This window comes from Geospiza fortis, unplaced genomic scaffold (assembly GCF_000277835.1).
Source record: "Geospiza fortis unplaced genomic scaffold, GeoFor_1.0 scaffold600, whole genome shotgun sequence".
Taxonomy (NCBI): Eukaryota; Metazoa; Chordata; class Aves; order Passeriformes; family Thraupidae; genus Geospiza; species Geospiza fortis.
In genome coordinates this window covers 598,930-619,600 of record NW_005054562.1, presented here as the reverse complement: position 1 = coordinate 619,600, position 20,671 = coordinate 598,930, and the positions used below count along the sequence as shown (strand labels likewise).

Below are 20,671 nucleotides of genomic sequence, written 5' to 3'. Positions count from 1 at the left end.
GTAAATCTGTGATCCACTTCATGGGGTAGGAAGGAACTCCCTGACGTTCTCCCCTAAGACAAGACAGACTCAGAGTCGAAGAGAATCACATTCAGATTTACATTAACATCCTTCACTAAATTTGAATTTAAAATTTCACCAGTGTGGATTTTTGGGCAAAGAATGATCTTCCAGTAAATGAACTGGAGGTTGAATCAGCAGCCTCTGTCCTCTCACTGTTGGGGCTCACCTTGGCTCTGGGTCCTCCTGATCATCACTCTTTGCCATCCTCAATACTCTCTCAACAAAAATAACTTTCTCCAGTCTTTACAGAACAGTTCCTCAGATCACGGAACTCATAAATCATCTTTATTGTGTGGGTGGGAGGAAAGAGAAAGCTTTGCAAAGTTTTGACTACAAAAAATATTAAAAGTTCATTCAATTTAGATTAGAAGCTCAACTATGTCCATATGTTTTTATTTTCTTTTTCCCCCCTCTGAATCCAGAATTCTACACATATAAAGGTTCTAAAAAAAGTCTATTGAAACAAAAAAAATATAGTTTGAAAGAACTTGTACTGAACTAAAATATTCGGGAAGAAAAATAATTTCATCACTGTAACAGTAGTTTTAAAAATCCATATTTTGGTTCACTTCACTTAAAACCAGGCAGCTGCTTTCACAGTCACCCACAAAAATGATGGAGAACCTGAAAAAGTGAAGGGCAGCATGATGGGGGGGAAAAGTTGAGAGAATCTGAGCACAAAAAAAATATATTTGGAAGAAACTGCCACAAATGCATTTTTTGAAAAAGATCATGGAAGCCACATCCCATTCCACAATGTAATATCCTCATTCTTCATTCTTGACTGGCACTCAATTCCTTCCGCTGGTATCCCCTTGTGAAACAAAACAGCATGACATGATCACAGAAGGTTAGGAAAAGGCCACACAAATTCACATCTGCACTCAGACCTTCAAAGGGAAGGAGGATCTCAACAATTGTTATCTGATGATGTATTTGAAAACACATTAAAGAATAAAATGCAGCCAAACAAAAAATAATGATCATTGAGCAAAAGCTGCCAGAAGAGGAATGACGACGCCAACTAGGAGATTGATTTTGTGTCATCTTTTACACAGAGAAGAATATTACAAAGAGGAAGTTTGACAGAGCAAATAAATTTGTGTTGGTTTGACTCTTACACTCTCAATCAAATACTCATGATCTACAGAGAAAAACCAGATAAGGGGAGAACAGAAAGAGAATTGGAAAAAAAAACCAAACTGCCACAGCACCAGCCCCAAAAATAAAAATCTGTCCTAATAAAGATCTGAATAATGAAAGTTCTTTATAAAAATAAAAATAAGAAAAAAAGCCTTTACACTTGATAGACAGCAAGTAATGAAGGAAATTTCATCCTACATCAACTAAGAAACTCTGTTTTCCCAAGCCCTTGGAGGACATCTCAGCTGGGAAGCAAAGCTCAAAGGTCTCAGCTTAGTCCTTCTTGACAGCACTTCACAGCAAAAGCCCTTGGGGAGCCAGTTTCCTTCTCTATGAATTGGTAACATCAGTACTTGACAGTCCTCCAGGAGCTCCATGAGGAAAAAAAAAAAAGAAAAAAAAAGCCAATTTTGGTTGCATCATTCAGCAATACACCAGAAGAAATCCTACAAGTCCATGTGGAGATCCACTCCCACATGAGAATTATGTTTTGCAGCACACTTAAATACCATCTGCAAGAGAGATAAGGAGCTGGAAGACATTCACAGAGCTTCAAAACACGATCATCAGTCATCCTCTCTCTCTAAAACTACCAAGTGCTAAAAAGAGCCACACCAAGAGGGTGCAAGCAAAGATGTGGCGCTGATTAATTCATTAATCAATAAACAATTCCCTTGGGTTGACAGAGGGAGAATGAGCCCATGGGAGAGAGGAGAGCTCTGTGTCATGGAAGGACAAGGGTGAGCAATGCAAGGTTAACACACATTTAATAACAAGGTTAACACATTTTGCCCACAAACTAGAAATCAACATATTGCTCCAAGCCCCATCCAACCTGGGAATGTTCAAGGCCAGGTTGGATGGGGCTTGAAGCAACCTGGTCCAGTGGAAGGTGATCCTGCCCATGGCAGGGAGTTGGAATTGGATGATCTATAAAGTCCCTTCCAAAACCCAAACCATTCTGTGATTCCATGATTATGTACAGATTTACTTCAGACTTCACACAAAGGCCTTTACAGCATTAGGTCGTTTTTAATTTTTTCCCCTTTTACCTTAACGGAATCTGCATTTGATCCTGTGTTTTTGGGCCTAAAAGCTTTGGTGCAGAATTTATTTCACAGCTATTACAAGGTACATTACACTAATTAGGACACACATTATGGCCTGCTCTGTACCCTGTGATAAATCACACACTGCTGTGGTCTGGGGTAAACATTGCCATACATCTCTGGACACTACTGCAGGTTTGACCACTTCCATAAATACAACTATTTCTGTGCTACGAGTAGGATTGGCTACAGGGACTAATTTATCACCATTTTCTTTCAGCACATAAACAGTGTAGTAAATTCTGTAGCTTCCAGGGAAAAAAAAAAGAAAAAAAAAGAGGCAGCAGTGGGATTTCCTTCAGTAAAGTAGCATCAGTTGTATTTTTCCTTCAGTAACACACCAATTGTTCTTCATTTTCCAAAAATATACTCACTGTGTCATGCCTAGTGTGCAGCCAGAGACAGGTTTCTGTCTTTCAAGCTTGTCACACCTGAGAAACTGAGGTGAAGAGAGGACAGCAGGCTCAGGCTCGTAGCTTTTAAAGACTTTGGTGGTATTATGAGCTTTCCTTCCATCTATCCCCACACAGGTTTGTTCTTACACAAAAGCTCCATTTCAGAGGTAAATCTTATCATTCCATCAAATGTGCTGAATTTCACACACTATTCAACAAATATAGGAGGGGGAGAAATCCTGACAAAATATTTCTGCAGAAGAGCAGCAGAGGTCACACGCTCAATGTCCCACACACATCAATGTGCCACCATGAGCCTGGCATGCTTTCCCCGGGCAGGAAAGCTTTATTCCAACGTGCTCAGGCTCCATCCAGGGCAACTGAGACAGTTTTAAATGCTGTGACCTCTCTGGGATAGAAGAACCAGAGCTGGAGCATCACCTGGGAGTCAGATCATCACACAACTAGAGCAGCACGAATGGGTCCTGGGACTGCAAAAATTTAATTTCACAATTAGATATCCAAATTTAGCATAGTGTTCCAAGCACACAGTATCCATTGACTCATTGTCCTCCAGCCCATCCATCCAAAAAGCAGTAAAAAAAAAATGCAAGGGCAAAAAATAAAGTTCCACCCTGGATGATATTGCAGGTGAAGCCCCTGTTCCTCTCCCTATGGCAGAATTCACCAGAATGGTCCCTCAATTAAACAACCAAAAACATTCCCTGCATCCCCACCAGATGCACCAAGAGAAAAACCATCCTGCAAGATGCTGGTTGGGGTTTTGTCCTTCCTGGACACTCCACTCTCACCACTGGCACAGGAATCTCTGCTGCATTGAGACTTTTCTCCTCCAAAGTCCTGCCCTATGGATCACACAGTGATTCCCAAACTGCTTTGAACAGGTAAATGATGCCAGCATCATTTATCTAGCCAAATTTTCATGGACAATCCCACAGGCAGGACAGCTCTGATGCTCTCCATATAGCATGGAGCCAGCAGAATGCCACCATTTACAAACATGTCCTGGATAAAAAGGACAAAAAATTCAGACAGCAACACCAACTTTGCCTCCAGGTCTGCCTTGCCCAGAGTGAATTGGACTTGAGAGAACAGCAAAGGAGAGTCCAAGCTCCCAGGAAAGCCACCAAAAAAAGAAATAGTTTTAATATCATGCAAATGACAAAAGAAGGAGATGAGGTGTTTTGAAAGGGGACCAGAAAATCTTGTATCAGTGTGGAACCCCAGTTCAGCAGGAGACAGGCTGACAGGCAGCTGTGACAGCACAGAGAGGAGATCAGACAGAAGGAGACGGAGGCTTAAAACTTCAAAGGACTGTGATTATGGCTTAGATCCTACACAGGTATGGCCTAGAAATAAAGGACATCTCCATATTCCAAAGTTTTGAGTGGAATCTCAGAGAGATTTATGGCCTTTGGCACAGTTAAATATTAGAATGTTGTTTAGCCCAGATGTGGCGGGATAGGCACCATTAAAACCCCCCTGCTCCCAGTGGGAGCCCTGTTCCATGAACTAAGGAAGAGAAGGATCCCTGAATTTGTCCTGTGCAGGAGGAGACACCACCAAGCAGCTCCCACAGGCTGCAGGGATGGGACTTCACTGCACAACATGAGCAAACATGACCAGCATCATGTACAGATTTGTTCTTCAGACCTAAACAGATTCCTAAGAAGGCTTCTATGTGTGTTTCACCTGAAGATGCTTCTTTGCATTGTGGCTGTGGTCAGATTAACATTTCCACTACACTGAATTTGACAGTCAAGAGAGATGAATGTCAGCAGCCCAAGCAAGCAGATCAGTCAATGCACAAAACCCAGATAGCTCAACACAAACAAAAGCCAAAAAGTGTTGAGCTCTCCTGCCACTCTATTTCCACTCCTTTGCTTCTCCATGGCATTTCAGAGCTCAGCCATGCCTTGTATTGCCATTAAATGTGAATATTTCATAAGCTGCTGCATCAACAACTGACAGTAGAGCTGTGTGGCACAGCTATAGCAGCAAAGCTGGACCCTTGGCTTGACCAAAGTCCTTCAGAAAGGTCTCAAATAGGGCTCAAGCAGGATTAAACACCAAAGCTCATCCCATTAATAGCCAGAGAAACACCCAACTGTGAACAATGATATCCTGGAACAATTCTGCTGCAGGCACTCCCACGTGTAATGGGTCAGCAAATCCCCATATCCCAGCTCAAGGGGAAGAGCAAATTCCAGAATAAACCAGCGGGAGACAATGGAAATTAAGGATGGGCAGCCCCACCATCATGGCCAAGTGAGGAGCCTGGACCATACAAGCAACAGCCACAGCACCAGAACCACAGAATCACAGAATATCCTGAGTTGGAAAGGACCCACAAGGATCATCAAGATCCATCTCCTTGCCCTCCAAGAATCCACCGTGTGTCTACAGATGTGTTGAAGAACTCTTGAACACACACACACACCAGTCCTGAAAAACCAGCACTGAAAGTTAGGGCAGCAGCTTCCATCTTCTCTTTCCCAGACACCCCAGAGACTCATATTACTTCCTCAATTACTTTGAGGGAAGAGCCAAGAAAAACAAGGCTGTGGTCCAGACATCTCTGCTGAGCCCACAGGGAAGACTGGACAGTGGTTAGAGGATTGCAAACCAGGAATTTGTTCAGAAAGAGAAAAATCCACAGCCTCAGACCTCCCATAGGAGTTGAGTTCTTTCCTCCTCTGTACAAATTTATGTTATGTCCAGCTGCAAGGCAGAAGTGGCCAAATTGTGATATGCAGGAGGAAACTGAGCCAACAAGACACCACTGTGCACTGTGCCTGTGTCTGAAGGAAAGAATTAGGGCTGGGCAGTCCTTCCTGGCTCCAGCAGGCACTGGGAAGATTCCTGGGTGCCCAACTGCATGTCCAGCTTGGAGCATCTCCCTCAGCACCTCCAACCACTTCACTCATCCTGTTCTTCCTCAGGTGGAGGAGATGAAAAACTCCTGACATGGAGCCAACATATGGCAGAGGCTAAGCAAACTTCAATGCCAGGAGCGAAAGGCAAAGAAGTTCATAAAATAACATTATTGCCACAACCAGGCAGAACAAGATCAATCTCTAAGGCCCCTTCCAATCCAAACCATTTTGTGATTAAGAGCCCAATTATTTCCCATGAGCTGGGCTAAGCCAAAAAGAAAGGTATGAAGATCTGGACCTGGAGATGCAGCCCCAACACCATAACCTGAAATAACTCTGTCTTCATCATAACCCCACTACAGGATATCCAAGGTGCTGGCTGAGGACATGAGGGAAATTGAGACTTTGCCAACAACTGAAAAAAAATCCCTAACAGCAATTCCAAACAGGGCCAAACTCTTGCCAACTAAAAAACAAGAGTGGGTACTCACTAAACCTCACAAATTTCTTTTTCTGACTCACATGCTCCTTGTTTTCCTTCCATGGAGGACAAACCCTCCTGATTTTCCATTTGAGAAGTGGGATTGAAAATCTCATACAACCAAGCTCATGTACAAACAAAGCAGCCCTGTAGCTACACCTCTGCTCAGAAATAAAATTAATTGCCAGCAGTAAAACTATTATGTTATCTAAGATCTGCAGGACATATAGGTGTTTAATGTATTAAAACAAAGGTGCAATTACTTTAAGTAAAAAGGGGTAGAGTTTTTAAAACACAAAGTTGTATTTTACACCAAAGCTCAAGATTTCTTCAGAACATCTACAGGCAGAAACAGGACAAAAGAAATACAGGAGAACTTAATCATAAAAGACAGAAAAGTCAAGGTTAGTTTTATACAGGTCAGGACTTTTCAAAAGTTGGGATTTTGTTTGTTTTGCCCTCATTAGAGGGAGATGCTACTGCAGAAACCATGGAAAAATTATGAGTGGGTTCACAGCTCGTGTCTGTGCCAGTGCACTTCTCCTTGGATAACATCAGATCCCTGCAAACCCTGTCAGAGCATTGCCAAAGCTGATCTAACTGGCAGTGACAGAGTCAGAAATCTCTTCCCCATCAAAATCAGTTAAGACACAATAGTAAGTCTATCAGCTTCCAGTCCTGTAAATATTAACTTTCAAAAGCTATTGAAAAACACAGTCTTCTGGGTTTTTTAAGGAGAAAATTGTTTATCACTTCAATACCATGAGTCAACTTCCCTACTACCCAACTTTTTTCCTCCTCTGGTTGCCTAATAAATAATTATAAACCTAATTTTTTAAGAGTACATTGCAAATATCCCATCACCCTGTAGAATGTTGTCCCCCATCCATATCCATCTCTCACCATATTTAAGTATCTGCTAAATTAGACAGCAAAGTTTTCCTTTGAATTACAGCTACCCTACAGCAGCAGCAGAGACTATGTAATGTATTCTAAATACAGAATTTTAATTCTTAAAAGGCAATTTGAGCTGTTTATCAGAATTGCCATTTGTGAGAGAAAAACACCAGTCCAGTCAAGGCCAACAGCCTCTGCAGAGCAGGTCTGGGAAAACTTCACCTCAGCCAAGGAACAGCATTTAGAACAATGGAGTGGTTTGGGTTGGAAGGGACCTTCAAGACTATCCAGTTCCAACCCCCTGCTATGGGCAGGGACACCTTCCACTAGGCCAAGCTGCTCAGGGCTCCACCCAAACTGGCCTTGAACACTCTAAAAACGGCCAATGCCAAAAGCACAAGTGTCAGTTTTGCAACTGGTCAAGGCAGCAATCTTGAAAGTTGCTACCATGCAGGGATAGAACAAGGGGGAATGGCTTTAAGCTAAAAGAATGTTGATTAAGATTAGATGTAAGGATGAAATTTTTTACAGCGTTGGTGGTAAACACTGGAAAAGGTGGTGGATACCCCACCCCTGGAAGCATTCCAAGTCAGGTTGGATGGGAAACAGGATCTGGTTGAGGATGTCCCTGATCATTGGACTTGGTGATCTTTAACATCTCCTTCTAACCTGAACTATTCCATGATTTGTGTCTCGTAAAGATTTCCAGCACTGAGCTTCTTTGTTTAGCCTGCTTTCATTCTAGACACAGTAGGGCAAGGAAAAGGAAAGAAGGGGGAAAAAAGAAAAATGGAAGGGCAGGAAGAAAGGAAAAGGGAAAAAAAGGACAGATCTGTAGACACTGAGGGAAAGGAAAAGAAAAGAACAGGAAAAGGAAGGGAAAGAAACAGGGAAATGGATGGGGAAAGGAAGAGGGAAAGGGAAAAAACACAGGGTTTTTCTTGTCCAGTTTAAGGGTCAGAGAAAAAATGGGAATACCATCTTTCCTTAACTGTCACTGGGAGGGTATGGAGCTATTTAAAAATACATTGATATGCCAAATTTACTAATTCCTACAAAAATCAATGTCCCCAGCCACTGGTTTTTGTTTCCTAATAGAGGCCCTGCATGTGCTTAAGTTAACCGAGCTCTGGTCGATACATGATGTAATTTTATGTGTTTTTATTATAAAAATGCCTCCAGTGTGACAAAAGGCTGGTTCTAAGTGCAGGGGAGGTTACAGACTGTTCAATGCCCCTGGCAACAGCTTAATGGCAAAGCACAGATATTTTAAATTGCTTTTTAATCACTTCTAGATATTTCACCCCCAAAATTGTAACCATTTACTGAACAACTGCACCTTATTGGGAATGAGCGATGCCAGCAGGCACAGACAATATTTTTCATTTGGCAAAGGTGCTCTGATCCTTTGGAATAATATTCACACAGAACAGCATTGAAGTTGAACTTTTTCAATTCTCTGCTTGCAGGTTTCCTTTATTTATTTCTGCATTTATTTATTTTTATGTTCTGTTTAAAAACCAAAATTGATAGATTTCTTTATCTGCTTCCCAGCTGCTCTTTCTAAACAGACAGAGAACACTTTTTTTCTAACTTAAAATACAGTCCTAACTCGAAAGTTCCCAGGATAAGATCCTTCCTGGCTGGCCAGCTTGAGCCAGAGCAGATCATCTCAGGCAATTACATTGCCGAGGAGACTGGGATTGATGACATAAACCAACCTGCAGAAACAACTTTAAAACCACACACATTGATTCAAAACATCTCAAAATGCCAAAATGCTCTCCCTAAGTGACAGGCACTGTGCCATGGCCTCTCCCCTTCATTATCCCGACCCTCCTTGACTTTCTGATCTCTCCTGCCCTGCTATACGTTGTAGCTATCTGGAAAATGAGAGTGGGAAGCAGAACTGAATTGGAAAGTCACGAAGAATTTCGAAATTTCATCAACATTTCAAATTTTATAGAAAACCTGTCATTTTAGAAGAGAGTGATGTCCTTTCCCTTGGAATTCATACAACAGATCTGGATAGTGCCACAGGGTTTCCTCCTCTTACTGTTTGATGCTGGGTGAGTATTTTTTTGGGCTCTGGAGATCATTCCTGTGCAATCACTGCTTGTTTGCCTTCCTCTGCTCTGTAGCTGCCAACACAATTCTCTTCCAAACCTACACACAGCTCAACATTGTGATCCATCTCCGAGGGATGCTGATCACAATGTTGAACTGTGTGTAGGTCTGGAAGAGCATTTTGTTGTTGGAACAAGAAGATCTTTAATGTCCCTTCCAACCCAAAGCATTTCATAGATTCTGTGATTCCCAGAGTGGCTGCTCTAACACTATCCCTTACATGGTATCTCCATCTTTACATACTGTCAGAGGACAGGGAAAAAGAGAAAAGATCCCAACCATGGCTCCATAAAATATCCTCAATTTTGCAGCAAGCAAGCTGGAGGGCTGCCATTTCATTCAGCTGAAATAGAAATGCATTCAGCCTTTTGGATCTCTAAAGGCAGAAGTAACTCACATCAGCTTCTTCCTTTCTGCTCAGGAAAACAAAGGGACATCTGGATTTACCTCTTTTGCTGGTACCTTGCACAACACCAGCTTTAGGCCGTGATCCCAAACCAGCACAGGGACCTGCCAGTGTAAGGAGGAGATGTTTTTAAAGCACACTAAAAAAAATCCAAATCTGGCAATAGGGAGCAAACAGAAAGCTGCAAGGCTCAGGGAAGCAGATAATTCAAAATATACTGATGTGCCCTGCAAAATGGAGGCTGCAGCCAAAAGGTCTGGCCTGACACAGGACAGATTCACTGGCAGCTTGCTGCAGAAATGAAGGTGGCTTCACAGAGGTCTCTGCCCTAAGACAACGAGGCACTGCTCTTGATTTTGGGACCTGAGTTTCTGTAAAGTCCAGGTCAAAAGAGAAAAATTAATCCCCATCCTTTAAAAACTTGATGCATAAATAAATCAAATTAAATTCTCAACTCTATCACAGAATCCCAACCATAAATGGGCAGCCATTTGATAGAGGGAGGGCAAGGCCAGTTTCATCCTTCCCCCACCACACTTCAGAAGAAAAAGAGAACATTTTTAGGCTGGAAAAGAGGTCACTTGAGCTGCTGCCATAGTGTGAGATGTGGGAACAACATTAATTTCTATATCCATGTGTTTTCAGGTGCTGGTGCTTGATCCAAACACCTGCACAGCACAGGAAACTTCCATCAATCCCTTAATATGCAGCAGAAATTAATCTCATTTTTTGAATATTACAAACATCCAGGAGCTGCCCTTAGCTACTGCAATAACTGTAATTTCACTTCCCTGTATTGCCCTACATGGCAAAGAAAAAAAAAAAACAACCATAAAATTATAAAATCACAGAAGGGTTTGGGTTGGAAGGGTCCTGAAAGATCATCCAGTTCCGCCCCCTGGCATGGGCAGGGACCCCTTCCACTATCCCAGGTTGCTCCAAGCCCCATTCAACATGGCCTAGGACATTTTAAGGGATGGAGCAGGCACAGATTCTCTGGGCAACTTGTGCCAGGGTCTCACCTCCCTCACAGGGAAGAATTTCTTCCTAATCTATAATCTAAATCTCCCTTTTGTCAGTTTAAAGCCATTCCCTGTGTCCTGTCACTCCATCCCTTGTCCCAGGTCCCTCTCCAGCTCTCTTGGAGCTGCTTTAGGCACTGGAAGGGGCTCTGAGGTCTCACTGGAGCCTTCTCTTCTTCAGGCAGAACATCCCCAACTCTTCCATCCCATCTTTCTAGGAGAGGTGCTCCAGCCTTCTGATTAGAAATCCTTCTTTAACACCCAGGTTTTCCCCATCTGAGGAGCATTCCCAAATCACAAGAAACCCTCCTCCCATGTGGAGCACAGCAGACACCTCCCACAGCCCGACAGCAGCGCTGCATCCAACAATGGAAACCTTCCCTCTATTTGCATGCTCGGCTCTGCCAAAAACAAAGCACCCTGCTCAAGTGGGAGAACACCTTCCTACTTCTTCAGGGAAGGCCAGGGAATTTGTGCAGATCCCTGGTTACTTGGAGGCAGCATTCCTCAAGGAAGACAACCGAGGGAGCTCAGAGCAGCAACTCTCAGTGCTAAGGAGATTAGGAGGGCGGCCCAGGGAATCAGCAGGCACAGCCACACACAGCCTTGCCCACGGCTGTCACTTTGAGGAGAGTTTGCTACAAAACCAGCACAGAGATTATCTTGTTCCCTTGCAGGAATTCAAGGATTGAGATGCAGGGGGAAAGCAGCAAGACGGGAGCCGCAGGCTTTGTGGAGGCGAAGCCAGCTCTGCTCACTGAGCAGGGACCACCACATGGAGGAATTCCGGCCAGAAACCACCCCAGCGCTGGAATGCTGGCCAAGAAAGTGGTTTGAGAAAACACAAAATGTGCCAGCAGCCTGATGACACTGCCCATTGCTCTGAGGGGGGGTGCACTGAATGCCAGGACATTCCCATGAAGGCAGGCGTGGGGAGTTATCAGATTAACCCACCACCCAGGGAGAAGGGATTTTGGGTCACCACAGTGCTCACATCACATGCTGGCAGCTGGGACAGCCACACGAAGTTGCATAATGGCTCTTTTTCCTTTCCACACACACTCAGTGGCATCCCACAGAGCAGTGTCACAAGCAGGGATCTCCTGTGTGGTGAGCACACAGAGCAGCTCACTGCGAGCCAAGTCCACCAGGAGTTCACAAAGAATCATGGAATTGTTTAGGTTAAAAAAGACCTTTAACATCACCAAGTTCCACCATGAACCAGGCATTGACTGCAAAGGCCACCACTCTGCCATGTCCCCACGTGCCTGTCACAGACACATTTTATGAAAAATCCTTTCACTGGGATCTTTTCCCCTGAGAAACTAAGAAGCTTCAGCTTCTCCATGTTTTGCTGCTTTGGCATGTGATCTGGAGAATTGTTTACCCAGCATGTGAATTGTTTTTACTTGATGACCAATGACAGCCACCTGTGTCGAGGCTGTGAGCAGTCACAAGATTTTATGACCATTCCATTCCTTCCCTTTCAAGCCTTCTGATGAAATCCTTTTTTCTATACTTTTAGTATAGTTTTAATATATAATTTTCTTTTAATATAATATATATAATAAAATAATAAATCAGCCTTCTTAAACATGGAGTCAAGATTCTCATCTCTTCCCTCGTCCTGGGACCCCTGTGAACACCAACACATGTGCCACATCCACACACCTGTTAAATCCCTCCAACACTTCCTTGGGCAGCCTGTTCCAATGCTTGACAACTCTTTTGGTGAAGAAATTATTCCTAATATCAAATCTAAACCTCCCCTTGTGTCACCGTCATATTTTCTGAAAAATCCCTTCACCAGGATTTCTTCTCCTGGGAAGCTGAGAAGCCTCAGAGGAAAATGAAAACAATAATTATCTGATCTGCTTCTCCTGTGTTTTGCTGCTTTGGAATGTGGTTAGGACACTGTTTACCAACTGGTCATTGTTTGATTGGTTTCATGTGAATTGTTTTGACTTAATGGCCAATCACGGCCAAGCTGTGTCAAGGCTCTGGAAAGAGCCAAGAGTTTTTTATTATTATCTTTTGGTCTTCTGTCTGTATCCTTTCTCTATTCCTTAGTATAGTTTAGTATAGCATTCTTTAAGATAATATAGATCAAAAAATAATTAATTAGCCTTCTAAGAACATGGAGTCAGATTCTCAATTCCTCCTCCATCTGGGGAACTGAGAAAATACCACACCCTGGCACCACTTGAGGCCATTTCCTCTTGTGCCATCACCAGCTTTGAGCCCTTCTATGTGCCCTTGGACAAAGCACCCAGGTCCTTCACACCCCTGAAGACAAAATCAGTATGTGATGGAACAGTTCAGGAAAAGCAGCATTTGTGGGGTTCACCACTGACACCTGAAAAGATCAGAAGGATGAAAACAAGGAGAAAATACAAGGAGATCTAGCAAGGACCTGGGCAAAATGAGGACATCAACACATGGATGTTACATCTCCATTTGTTTTAAAGGCTTATGTTATGGATAGCTTTGTGCACACACATTTATGACTGATAAAAACACAACTTGTCCAATTACTGTGCCTATAACTGAAAGCACCAGTGACCAGCCAGAGACAAAGACAGAAAACCACTCAGTGACACAGGAAAAGTTTGAGCAGTGAAGCTGATGCTGGACACAAATCCAGGCACAAGCTTAGCCCCAGTCAACCTCTCTTACTTGCATCACCTGAATGGCTGAAGCACGGGTCAGCCCAGTTGAACAAAGTCCCCAGGGGGAACCTGCTGGTCTACTTAGCAAGGAGTGGCCTCCCCAGACCTCAGCAGCCTCTGGCAAACACTTGGTCATGTGGATAAAGGGCTGGGGCCAGGGAGCACCTTGTGCTTGTGCCCTGTGCAGCCCTTCCAGCACAAGTGCCTTCACCAGGGCTCACTCAGCACAGAGCATGAAAAAGCTGAAAACAACTTCACTGCCTGGACTTGCAGGGTATCAGGAGGCGAACAAGAACAAATCTGAGCAGGGAGAGATTTGGACTGTCTGCTGCAATGATGTCCTTCTATAGCTTTGCTCCCAAAGCACCACCTGTGGCTAACAACAGTGAGGTTTTCAAGAGCATTCCACACCCAACTAAGAGTGTGTGACTCCACACCCAACTAAGAGTGTGTGACTCTTCCCAAAGGGTTTCCATCCACTTTTCTCATCATGCAGCAGATAGACAGGGAGAGCAACAGACCCCTGGTACACATGGGGTGAGGAGAGGGCAATCAACAAGTGTGCAAGAGCACAAATTCAACACAGGGACAGTGACAGGACTGACAGGTCAACAAACTGACGGGGCTAAAATGTTGTCAATAGAGCTAAGGACCACATGACAGCTGGGGAGAGAGATCCTGAGCCCAGCTCGGCTGACACCATCAGTGCAGCTCCCAAAACACCACAGGACTTTCACATTCATCACACTTGGTGTTCTTCACAATTCACTCCACCAATGCCCTGCACTGGGTCACTCCAGGTCCAGCAAGAGCAAGACTGGTCACAGACACAGGGATGCCACAACAGTTATTTCCCCCTCACTGCTGAAATAATCTGCCCCATCACCTGGCTGACTACAGCTTTCTAACCCTTTGGTCCAGGTTGCCCCCAGAGGCCACACTCCCATGTACCTGCTCCTTTCTGCCACACAGAAGAAACTGCACATGAAAGTAAGAGATGGGGAGGGAAAGCCATAAAGCTGAGAAAAGATGCCCTCGGCAAAATTTGTTTTAAGGCATGACTAGCTGGTACTGAAAGCCAAATCCTCTGATTTTCAGTCCAGATCCTTGTGGGAGGACAATTTGTGTCCTCTCTGCCCAGCCAGACGTGGTGTCTGGGGACTGGTCAGGACAGCAGTAACACCATGAAAGCTCTCTGCTCAGTCCTGCTGGGAGCAGATCCAGGGGAATGAGCACTGGGATTTAGGGAAACACCCATCACACTGATTCAGCACCAGTGCTGCCACAGGTGACAGGAAAAATACAAAAAGCACTGCTGCCTCCCCAAACATGAGCCTTGCAGGATGAATCAGTTTCTGTCTCCGGAGTCACCAAGGAGGAATCCTATAAATCTCCCTATGCCTCCAAAGGGAGGTAAACCAGGTGGGAGGGACAGAATAACCCCAGAAAAAGCCAGTGGAACTTGGCTAGGGCTGTGCTGCCCACAAATGGGTGGGCAGCACAAATCCATGCCACAGCTGGATCTGCTGCTGGAGCAAAAAGCAATTTCCCTGGGAGGAGACCACTGAGCATCCAAGGGACACATGAACATCCCACCAGTGTGACATGGACCAGCTCTCCCCTGCTTGCTTTTCGCACTGCTCAGGAGACCAACAAGGCTTTACCACCCTGGCAGGAGTTTCCAGGATGAGGAACATGAAGTTAAACCTGAAGATCTACAGAACAATGCAGTTCCCAGTGATTTCAGGGAATTTGGGGATGGACTATTTAGTAGGGCCTGTAGTTTCAGGGTAATGGATTCAAACTGAAAGAGGGTAGGGGTTCAGGTGAGATAAAAGATTTTGGTAAGACACAAAAATGTTGGCCACAGAGGTGGCAGGTGCCCCATCCCTGGAAAGATTCAAGGTCAGGTGGGATGAGGCTCTGAGCAAACAGATGAAGCTGGAAATGTCCCATCATTGGACATCTCACTGCTCACTGACGGGGATTATATTTTATGACCTTCAAAAGTTGCTTCCAACCCAGACTGTTCCATGATTCAAATTCTGCCTGGCATCCTTAAGCACCAAGTTTCAAAGCACTACATTCTCCATGTTTATTTTATTCCTGTGCATGGTTTGCTCTAGAGATAAAGGCATGGAACCAGCAAAGGATCAGCACAATGAGAACACAGGGAGAACATGAAAATATGGCCACAGCTCTGAGACAGCTCTTGGATAAGGTTTTCTCCATATGAGTGAAGATAAAGCAACTCATTCCAAAAGGGAGTGAAACTCCTATAAAATTGAAGTCACAGGAAAAAGAAAAAGTTTCTCAAGGGAAAAATTTTATTTGCATCTGCCTGAGCCCCATAATTCCACGTTCAGGTGACCCTCTCCTGAAGAGATGCTCTTACCAGCTGCTTCCCAAGTCCTGCTCTCCTGGGCACACAAGAATTTCTTCTAATCTGGAAGAAAAAGCAAGACAACTGATAAGTACTGGAAAAAAAAATTATTTCACTGTCATGGTTAAGGACATGGCAACAATCAGCACACCAAGAGCTCTGATATCCAGGCACATCCTGAACTGAGCTGTAGGAACTGGTACAAAAACAGCTGTTGGTTCCTCAAAACATCACAGCTGAGCATGAGGAACAGCACCTCCTTTTCAAAAGAAAGTTGATATGAATCTTTAAAATTCCTAGAAGGTTTCAGTATTTCCAGATTAGCAACAGTACTAAAGTAGGGGGTTGGAATTGTTTGCAGGACACCTGCAAAAATAATAAATAACATTAAAACCTTATAAAAATATTACAAAAAAAAATAAATAACAAATTAAAATCTTCAATGGAAAAGGAGAATCACTTGTTTAAGTGTCCAGTCTTGCTGTGGGAGGAGCACTCTGGCCACAATCCAGTTAAGCATTTCAATGTGTCAGATCTGAGAGAAGAGGGAGAACCCTGCTGAATCAAGGTCTTGGCATTTCTCACCAGCTGCTTGTTTCTCTCTCCTGCTGGCCTTCAAACATGTACACACACTCCTACCTTCCAAGAATTTCCAATTTTAGCTTTTATTCTAGAAACAACACCCCCTGGTTACAAAAGCAGCTGATTTTGCTGCCAGGAGAAAGCACTGGTAGAACCCCAAGGGGCAGGTCCTGCATTAGGTGAGCACCAGGCAGCTCTCAAGAGCTCACAAAAGGCCTTTTAATTAATAGTCCTGTTTGCTTTGCTCAATTAACACCACTGAGGAAGCCCTTCACACACTGCCTTCAGCTCAGGTCACTGTGGGCTGAACACTTAAATAATCCTTTGCATTTATAAATACTTCCTATACAAATGCCTTATACTTCCTACATGCATGCTGTCTACAGAAAGCTCAGTTAAGAAAAAAATATTAAAAAAAAAAAAGCTGCAATTTCCTCAGAGAGAAAAATTCAGAGATAAAATTGCAGCAATGATTTATATCTGCCCAGAGGAGCAGAGCAGCAATCCCAGCCCTTGGTGACCTCTGTGCAAACACACCAAGCCAATTACACACTGTGACAGAGGATTTTCCCCTCCAGAGCAGCAGCTTCTCGTTGCTCAGAGTGAGAAACATCAAAAGGTGGTGCAAGTAGTGAGTGTGTGTTACTGAGCAGGCTGGGGACAACCAGCCTCAAGGTCTAATCAAGATTTGGACCCAATTGTGTGAGGGGTTTTGTAAACACTGATCTTATAGAGTTGTTACATCTGGAGGATGTAATTCACACTGACCTGCCCATTTAACCTATGGAAATCACCACAGGGTAACTCAGCTCAATCCTCCCACTCCTTCCCTTCTTGTTTGCTGTGGTCCCCATCAGCAGATGAGTGCTAATCCACCTCATCCTTCAGAGTCCCACACTTGGGACATGCCCAGCAGCACTTCTATGTCCTTTGGCAAGATTAAAGGCAATACACAAACTTTTTACAGCCACCAGTCATAGTCAGCAGCTGACAGAAGAAATGCTCCCAGCTTCCCAGAGTTACAGAATAATTTAAGTTAGAAAAGACCTTTCAGATCCATTAGTTCAACTACTAAGTACTGCCAAGGCCACACTAACCTATGTCCCCAAGTGCCACATCCACACATCCTTAAATACTTCCAGGAATGGTGACTCAACCATGTCCCTGAATAGCCTCTTCCAATGCTTGACAAACCTCTCAGTGAGGAAATTTTTCCTTAGATCAAATCTAAACCTCCCTGGTGCAAGCTGAGACCATTTCCTCTTGTCCTGTCACTTGCAGCTTGGGAAGAATGGTCAGGACATGGTGATGTGCAGCCTGCCTGACCCCTGCTTTGGCCCAGGACATCCTGGTTCCAGCTTCTTGTTGAGCCACACCATCACTGCTCTGGTTATAAGGACGCTTTTTCTCCTGGACATCCCAGAGCCCCTTTCCTTCACCCTGTTTCTTTAGAAAAAAAACAAAAACAAAAACAAACAAACAAAAAAACCACCCCCCCGCAAAAAACCCCAACAACACAGAAAAAAACCACAAAAAAAAACCCACAAACAAACCCCACCAGAAAAAAACCCAAAAAAACCAAACCAAACCAAACAAAAAAAAAAACAACAAACAAAAACAAAACAAAACAAAACCAAAAAACCCAAAAAAACCCCAAAAAAACCAACAACAACAAAAAAAACCCCAAAAGCAAAAAAAAAAAAAACCAAACAAAAAACAAAAAAAAAAAAAAAAAACCAGGAGCTGAGAGCTGGGAATTTGTGACGTCACTGGCCATTCTTTTCTGCTCCAGCAAAAAAAAAAAAAAATTATCAGGAGCATGTAAGAGGTGCATTTAGGTCTGGATTTTAACCATCACAGGCTCACTGTCCTTGTTTCCTGCAGGGTATCACTCTGAGTAGCCAAAACCCAGGTAACTCCAGCAGGAGAAAGAAATACAGCAGCAGGTACTTCAGAAGATCCAAAACTCAGCTCATCCTACCAGTGCCCACAAGGACACTGAAATTCCAGATCCCATCTGCTCCCCTAAAGAGGAGGTTATCTCTCCTACTGAGATGTTTACAAGGGGAAAACTCTGAGATTAATCTTACAGAAAACCACCTCAACTTCCCAGCTGGTGCTTTGAGTCTTCCTCAGTCTGCTCCATCCATGCTGTGCATTCCATCATCTGCTTGGAACTGGGATGGGAGCATCCTTTTCTAACATCCCAAATGCACCAGCAGCTTAATTATTAAACTTTGGGCATTTTGGGGGGTTTTGCTTGTTTTCATATTTGTTTGAAGCATTCAACCATGGGGCAAAACAATTTCTGCCTGCACTGAGAGAGGAAACACTCCTGACTGTTTAGGTGAGATTAATTTCAGGATTGTGGCCAGACTGAGGAAATTGGTGGCAGAAATCCTTCATAGCTGGATAATGAGGTTGCGGCTTTATGAGTAATTCTCCTGAGTTATGTGCCTGGCACCTTGGGTGTGGGTGACACATTCCTTCCTCCCCTTCATTTTTTGAATGGGAAATGTCATCCAAGTGCACAAACACAGTATTTATTAAAAAAAAAAAAATAGCAACAACACAGCTCACGAGGTGGAGGCACAGATTGCATCTCACTTGTACAATGTACAATCAGCTGCTGTCTGGAGGAATTTCCCTGCTGGGTTCTCCAGGAATATCCCCAAACTCCATCACAACTGTGATGTACCCAATATTCCAAACACCTAAAGAGCCTCTGGGGCAGAAACCAGGACAATACCAAGCCAAAGCAACAAAAACGCTCCCCTGAACACCTCTGTTGTACCAATATTTTTGATATGGAGAGATTAATCCAGGCTTCCTCACTCCCTGCTGCTGAGCCACCTCACATCCACACCCATGGTCCTGCACCATTCCTCCTCCCAGCCCAAAATGGCATCCCTGGATTGCAACCAGGTCCCCCTTTTTGAGCAAGCAAAGGCTTTCACATGGAGGTCACCTGAAGTTTTAATGCTGTCCAAGCTCAGCTGCAAGGGAATTAGAGAGGAGGAAGAGCAGCCTTTTTGTGGCGATGCCTCTGCTCCAGCTGGAGCCATCACTGTCCATTACTCAGCTCCTTTTTAGGGAATTCTCCATGCCTTCCCCTCTAATGACAGTTCCTGCTGGTATCACATCCACCCTGCTTCTCCCGGAGGATGAATGATCAGATGGGACCGGTGGAAGATGGATAAACTGCACAACTGGAGTCATTCCAATCCAGTAATTCCCCCCCAAAAGACAGAGGAGGCAAAGATGCTTCAGGGGTCAGAACCTTTTTCCTAGGGGCAGGAACAGGGCCAGGGGAGACATGCAGGTGGTTACTGAGAGGCTGTGCAGACTAACTTAAGTCTGCATGGCTGGTTTTACCATTCTCCAAATTCCTGCTTTGCTTGCTTATTCCCCAGCCAACCCACTGCACAATTACAGCAAAAGAAGCACAATCCTGAAGAGTTTTGAAATTAATACGATGGGCTTGCAAGCATCTTCCATCATGCAGAGCTAAAATTAAAATGTACACCCGCCCTCGCCTCACTCCCTGAAATCCACCAGGCAAAAACTTCCCAGTGTCACATCAAGAGACTCCAACAGCTGAAGGGGTTAATGGAAAACTGCATTTCCAGCTGCTGCCAGGCTTCAGAGCAGGGTTCCAGCCCCACCACCACAGCTGTTCCAGCAGACCTGCTCCTGCCTGAGACACAGCAAAGCTGCTTTTAGAGCAGCTTCCTCCATCACAGGGCTGACAATCATCCTCCAGTATAAATGGCTATGAGAGAACCAGAGGAATGGTGGTTTTCAGATATTTTGGAGAAGGAAAAGGCAACCATGAGGTTTTCTCAGGAAAAAATTTGCTGAAGAGCTCATGAGTGTTCTGGCTGTGCCATCACACTGACATGAGAGAAGTAAAAAAACAGAAACCAGAAGAGAATTCATTCAATCTCTGCAAAATCCTCAGGGGACAGGTGGGAGCAAACACAAAGTTCAGGGACAACACCACAATGACACCTCAGGAGCCTGGGCATCCCTAAGGAGAAAAAGCTTCTGAGAATCACAGAATCACAGAATGGTTTGGGCTAGAAGGGACCTTAAAGATCATCTTGGTCCAAGCCCCTGCCATGGGCAGGGACACCAGACCAGGTTGCTCAAGCCCTGTCCAACCTGGCCTTGAACATTTCCAGTGATGGGAAATCCACAGCATTTTTGGGGAATATGTTCCAGTGCTCCCAACCCTCACATGGAAGAATTTCTTCTTAATATCTAATATAACCATGCCCTCTTTTCAGTCTGAAGCCATTCCCTCTTGCTACATCACTCCATGCCCTTGTCCAAACCCCCTCTCCAGCTCTCTTGGAATCCCTTCAGGCGCTGGAAGGGGCTCTCAGCTTTCCCTGGAGCCTTCTTGTCCTCAGGCTGAACCCCAATTCTCTCAGCCTGTCTCCATAGCTCCAGTCCCAAGATCAGATTAGTGGCATTCTATCTGATCCATCCTCA

At 44.2% G+C, this 20,671-nt stretch overlaps 1 long non-coding RNA gene across 1 annotated transcript in view; it reads right to left on the bottom strand.

Annotated features, from left to right (window-relative positions):
- LOC115948854 overlaps nt 1-20,671 on the bottom strand; it is an 84,980-nt gene that overhangs the window by 39,639 nt on the left and 24,670 nt on the right. The window contains exon 2 of the long non-coding RNA XR_004082620.1: nt 15,605-15,655. This is a non-coding gene — a long non-coding RNA (uncharacterized LOC115948854). The remainder of the gene's footprint in view (nt 1-15,604; nt 15,656-20,671) is intronic.